This window comes from Primulina eburnea, chromosome 4, assembly GCF_022965805.1.
Source record: "Primulina eburnea isolate SZY01 chromosome 4, ASM2296580v1, whole genome shotgun sequence".
Classification (NCBI taxonomy): domain Eukaryota; kingdom Viridiplantae; phylum Streptophyta; class Magnoliopsida; order Lamiales; family Gesneriaceae; genus Primulina; species Primulina eburnea.
In genome coordinates, this window is record NC_133104.1 from 27,433,474 (window position 1) to 27,440,248 (window position 6,775).

A 6,775-nucleotide genomic window follows, 5' to 3' on the forward strand; every position below is an offset into this window, starting at 1 on the left:
AGCAACTTGCTGTGTCGATTAGGAGGCTCGTTTGAGTTCTTGGTTGGCTTTTAGCCTATGGCCTTGGACTGGACAGTGCCCCATTGAGTTAGGAAGGTCATGTTTTCGACCGTTCGTGATTCGGATCATTTTTGAGGTCGTTCGAGAATTTACGGTGCGATGTGCCAAATTGACTCTCAAAAGAGCGTTTCATGTTTTGGCCTCCATTTCACCTAGATTTCGACCCTCATAATTTTAGGAGCATAAATTCATAATTTAAACGTATTTTAATCATGACGTCACGTTGGTTCAGTGTTGGTTCGGGTTGGTTTAAAGTCATGATTAAATACGAGGTCGTTAGAAGTAGTTGTCGCATTTTAGAAATTTAATTGCATAAATTTGCCTAAGAAAAATCCATTGCATATTTTCATGGCATTTTTAGGTTGCAGCGAGCCTGGGGACGATCCATTCCAGTTGGTAAAATTTCAGGATATTTTCATTATCGTCAATTAATTATTTTACGTGCATGAAAACAGAAAAATGATTATTTTTGAGATTTATGCGATATTTTTGAGCATTATTATTATTTATACGGTCGCCAGTGACCGCTCAGTTCAGGTTGGTACCATCGGGTCTTCAGTGACCGCTCAGTTCAGGTTGGTACCATCGGGTCTTCAGTGACCGCCAGCTCAGTTCCAGGCTCCCCGGTAGTCAGTTAACGATCAGTTTAGCTTAGTGCAGTGGCCACAGGCGTAAAACATAATCTCAACAGAAAATTTTATCAGTTATTTCAGTGCAGGCTCCAAGGAGCAATTATTTTCACTGTGATTATCAGTTCAGCATGCACGTATTATAATTGCTCAGTACAGATTATTTTCAGCATGTCACATGGCATGATATTTTATCCCATGCATATTTTACTCCAGATTTTTACTCGTTACCTGCGATATATGCATGCTGAGTCTTTAGACTCACTAGACTTGATTGTTGTAGGTACTGATGAGGTCAGGGCCGAGGGCGGGGACCAGTGAGCCAGCTTGGGTCGGCAGTAGTGGCACCCGAGGACCTCAGTGCAGCAGTGTTTATTTTATTCCGCAAACAAATTTTTATCAGTCATTGGATATTTTTTTTAAAATTGTTATTGTTGGCAAACAATTATTTTCTTCCGCTGCAACCTTTTTGAAACATTGAACTTGATTCACCAGTTGATTTTATGAAAGAGGCCATTTAAGTTCTTTTAAAAAGAAAATTTTTAATTTTCCGCAAATTTTAAAGCAAGAAGTTTTAGGGCCTTTACAATTGGTATCAGAGCGGTGGTTCTGTATAGGGTTTCACTACTACTGACTGCGAGAAGCTCACGAAGCCACGTCTTCGGTCTGTAAGTTTTCAGTTCAGCATTTTGTTCAGCAATTATTTAAAGCATGAATTTATTTTGTCAGCATGCTTCCAGACATTCAGTATTTCAGTATTCAGTTATAATAAATTATGGAATTATGCATGTTAGTTACGTACGGGTTATGTATGGAACAGTATGCCCCCTAGACGCCAAGTTGGACGCCCGAGAGGTGGTGGCGAGCACCGTCGCGAGGACGATGATCAGAGACAAGAGAGGCAGACACCTCCTCCTCCTCCTACACCTCCTCCACCGCCCCCACCGGACATGAATGCCCAGATGTTAGCTGGGATGACTCAGTTCTTCGCACAGTTTGCGGGGAACAATGCTGTGGTGACTAGGCCGACAGGGCCCGAGGCCGTCTATGAGCGATTTATGAAGATGCGCCCAAAGGAATTCTCCGGGACATCTGACCCCATGGTTGTCGAGGGATGGATCAAGTCCCTCGAGGTTATCTTTGATTTCATGGAGCTGGGAGACGCCGACCGAGTTCGATGTGCGACCTATTTATTTACTGGAGACGCCCGCTTATGGTGGGAAGGAGCGTCAGTAGCCTTGACTTTGGCTACACTTTCTTGGGCCCGATTCACGGAGGTTTTCTACTCCAAGTATTTTGGTGAGGAGGTTCGCACCAGACTGACCACAGAGTTCATGAGTCTGAGGCAAGGGGATATGTCAGTTACGGAGTTTATCCGTAAGTTCGAGAGGGGCTGTCACTTTGTGTCCCTGATCGAGAATGATGCCAGAGCGAAGTTGATGCACTTTCTGGTGGGACTCCGGCCGATCTTGCGCCGGGACGTTAGGGTATCTGACCCTGCCACTTATGAGATCGCAGTCTCCAAAGCCTTAGCCGCTGAGCAGGATCAGCGGGACATCGAGAGAGACCGCCAGGGTAAGCGCCCAATCCAGGCACCCCACCGCCCTCCTCCTCATCAGCATCAGCAGCAGCATAAGAGGCCATTCCATGGGCCGCCTAGAAACAGAGGTCACCAGCCGCACCACCAGCAGCAGCAGCAGCAGCGGGGACGTCCAGCCCCGAGAGCTTTTGAGCACCCAGTCTGCCCCAGATGCTCACGCCGCCATCCTGGAGCTTGTATGGCTGGCTCATGAAAGTGTTTTAAGTGTGGCAGTCCAGACCACATGTTGCCACATTGCCCTCAGAGGAATTTGCCTACTCAGGGCTGAGTTTTCGCTCTACATGCCGCGGAAACCAACCCTGAGACCATGTTATTGACAGGTACCTTTAAGTTTAGAATTATTATTGAATTTCAGTGTTTTGGGAATCGGGATTTAGAATTTGAACTTAGAACCGCAATAGGATTGCATGCTCTACTTAGTATTATGTTCGGGACTTAGTTAGAAGAACTTTGACCTTTGCATGCCTATAAGCTTAGCTCCTATGATCTTTGGGTTCTGCTTAGTGTTCCGAACTTTCAGGGAGAATTTTCATAGCCGGCAAAGCTACCAAGGCCTTAATAGATTCAGGGGCCACTCACTCGTTTATATCGGAGTCTTTGCAAACTTTCTGAAGATCAAGACCATTGGGCTACACATAGCCTTTTCAGTAGTGTTGCCGTCAGGCGAGGAGATGGCAACCACCAATGTTATCCGAGATATAGACCTTGAGCTGCACGGTAAGCTCGTATATGCGGATCTGATTGTGCTACCGATGCCGGAATTCGACATCATCCTAGGGATGGATTGGCTACTGAAGAACAGAGTGTTGATAGACTTCCAGCGGAGATCTGTTCTTGTCCGACCGCCTGGAATGGAGCAGTTCTTATTTGAGCCGGACAGGTACTTTTCGTTACCGCGAATTATTCCATATGTTCAGGCTAGGAAACTCATGCATAGAGGGTGTCGACATTTCTAGCGACCTTTTTAGCTGTCCCCGAGGAACCCAGCCAGTTAGCCTCAGATGTTCCGATCGTCAGAGATTTCTTAGACGTTTTTCCCGAGGACGTCTCTGGTATGCCACCTGAGAGAGAGGTGGAGTTTTCCATTGAGCTTATGCCAGGTACGGCTCCGATATCCAAAGCGCCGTACCGATTAGCGCCGACAGAGATGGCAGAGCTTAAGAAGCAGATTCAGGAACTTCTGGACAAGGAGTTCATTCGCCCGAGCTTTTCTCCATGGGGCGCGCCGGTCTTGTTTGTTAAGAAGAAGGATGGCTCGATGAGGCTTTGCATTGACTATCGGGAGTTGAACAGGGTTACAGTTAAGAACAAGTACCCACTGCCGAGGATTGAGGATCTGTTTGACCAGTTGCAGGGAGCTTCGATTTTCTCCAAGATTGATCTGCGTTCTGGTTATCATCAGTTGAGAGTGAGAGATGCTGATGTCTCGAAGACAGCGTTCAGGACTCGTTATGGTCACTACGAGTTCCTTGTGATGCCGTTCGGTCTTACGAATGCGCCAGCGATCTTCATGGATCTCATGAATCACGTATTTCAGCCGTACCTCGACCAGTTTGTGATAGTGTTCATAGACGACATACTCGTCTACTCCAAGAGTCAGGAGGAGCATAGCAGGCATCTGACTACAGTGTTGCAGACCTTGCAGAAGCACAAACTATTCGCAAAGTTCAGTAAATGCGAATTCTGGTTGGAGAAGGTAGCGTTCTTAGGCCATATCGTTTCTAGCAGTGGCATCGAGGTAGACCCCGCAAAAGTTGCGGCAGTCAGAGATTGGGTTGTACCTCAGAATGCATCCGAGATCCGCAGTTTTCTTGGGCTGGCAGGATATTACAGGAAGTTCATTCAGGGATTCTCCTCCATTGCCGTTCCACTCACATCACTGACAAAGAAGAATGCTAAATTCGCGTGGAGCGAGGAATGTCAGAAGAGCTTCGATACTTTGAATCAAGCTCTTATCTCAGCACCCGTTTTGGCCGTACCGTCAGGATCTGGTGAGTTCGTCCTTTATACCGATGCTTCGAAGCTTGGTTTAGGAGCAGTTCTGATGCAGCATGGGAGAGTGATAGCGTATGCTTCTCGTCAGCTAAAGATCCACGAGAAGAACTACCCTACCCATGATCTGGAGTTAGCAGCAGTAGTCTTTGCTTTGAAGATTTGGAGGCACTATCTGTATGGAGAGAAATGCCAGATCTTTACCGACCACAAGAGCCTCAAGTATTTCTTTACGCAGAAGGAGCTGAACATGCGTCAGAGGCGTTGGTTGGAGCTTGTGAAAGACTACGACTGTGACATTAGCTACCACCCAGGTAAAGCTAATGTAGTTGCGGATGCTTTGAGCAGGAAAGTCGCAGTGATGGCTCATTTGACGATGCAGAAACCTCTTCAGATTGAGATGCAGAGGTTTGATCTGGAGACTTATCCTCGAGGTAGAGTTCCTCGTCTATCTACCTTGACCATTCAGTCTTCCCTTTTGGATCGTATTCGCAGTGGTCAGGCCGCAGATGAGCAGTTGGCACAGTGGAAGAAGAGAGATGAAGCCAAGGGCAGTGTCTTGTACACAGTCAGCGACGGTATTGTGAGATACCGAGATAGGATATGGGTTCCTAACAGTGATTCTATCCGAGCAGACATCTTATCAGAGGCCTATATGTCCCCGTACTCCATTCACCCTGGGAGTACGAAGATGTACAAAGATCTGCAGCTATTGTATTGGTTGCCAGGTATGAAGAAGGACATCGGACGTTTTGTATCCGAGTGCCTGACTTGCCAGTTAGTGAAGGCCGAGCATCAGAGACCAGCAGGTTTGCTCAAGCCTCTTCCTATTCCCGAGTGGAAGTGGGAGAACATTACCATGGACTTTGTGACCGGATTGTCGAGGTCAGCCAGAGGATCGAATGCCATTTGGGTGATTGTAGATCGTCTTACCAAATCAGCGCACTTTTTGCCTATTAAGACGACTTTCACCATGGTTCAGTATGCAGAGTTGTATAACCGGGAGATAGTCCAACTCCATGGCATTCCAGTTTCTATCGTATCCGACAGAGATCCCAGATTCACTTCCTCATTTTGGAAGAGTTTGCATTCGACTTTGGGTACGAAGTTGCTGTTTAGCACAGCTTTCCATCCGCAGACAGATGGGCAGTCGGAGCGAGTTATTCAGATTTTGGAGGATCTTCTTCGCACTTGCGTCATTGATTTCTCTGGGAGTTGGGAGTCGAACTTACCATTGGTAGAGTTCACCTATAACAACAGCTTCTAGTCTTCCATTGGTATGGCACCGTATGAAGCTTTGTGAAGAACCTAAAGGGGGGGTGAATAGGTTCTTTTAGGCCCTTTAGCGTTTTTAAAACGAGTTTGCAAAAATTGCAAGCGGAAGACTTGAGGGACAATCACAAATAAAATGAATGCGTAAAGTAAGTGCGTAAAATAAATGCGTAGTAAAGTAAATGCGTAAAGTAAAGAGGGATAGAGATGTTTATGGAAGTTCGACGAAGAATCGTCTACGTCTCCCCTTCTCGATGAGGATCGAGGTATCACTATATCGACTTGGCTTTAGGAGCTCCAAACTAGCTTTTACAACCACGCCTCGATGCGTCTACTTGGCCTTGAGGGCTCCAAGGATAGCCACGAACTTTACAACCCACTCGAGAGTATTACTTTCACTCTTTTTCTACAACTCTTTTGATATTACAACTCTTTTAATCAACGCACACAAGAGATAGTAGAAAGCTTTGTAAGAGACAAGAGAGTGGAGTGGGATGATTGAAAATGCATCCTCAAAGGCCTATTTATACTAGTCTTGGACGCCAAGGTTCGGATCTTCTGTTTATGCTTCGGAACGTCCGATGTGATTGAAATCAATTTCCGTAATTTTGGGATGACTTCGGATCGTCCGTTCTTGACTTCGTAGGGTCCGAACATGCGCTTCGGAGGGACCGATCAAACTTCGTATCTTCCGAACAGTTCTTTCAGACAGTGTGTGAACAGCTTCGGAAGGTCCGAACTCAAGTTCGTACCGTCCGAACATTCCCGCGTTTCCAGAGATTTGAAATCTTCAACACTTCGTAGCGTCCGATCATGTCCTTCGTAGCGTCCGAAATCTTACTCGATCAATCAGTCATATCAATTTGTCTCCGCATTGAAGTGATTTGATTGCTTGTGTTCGGAACGTCCGATCACGTCTTCGGAACGTCCGAACGCTCTCCTCGCAGCTTCCGAACAGCTTCTATTTTGCTTCTGAATTGCACAATTTCGGACCGTCCGAACCGAATGTCGGATCTTCCGAACGTAACCTGTTCTTAATTTCCTGCATGCCTCAATATAAAACATTAGTACATTTTTAATCCAAGTTTTGGTATCATCAAAACAAAAACTTTGGGATATGTTACAGCATTAAAAACATTAATCTCATCCTCGAGATTTGTATGCGTTTAAGGCGTAACAATCTCCCCCTTTTTGATGATCACAAAACTTGGTTAAAAAATGA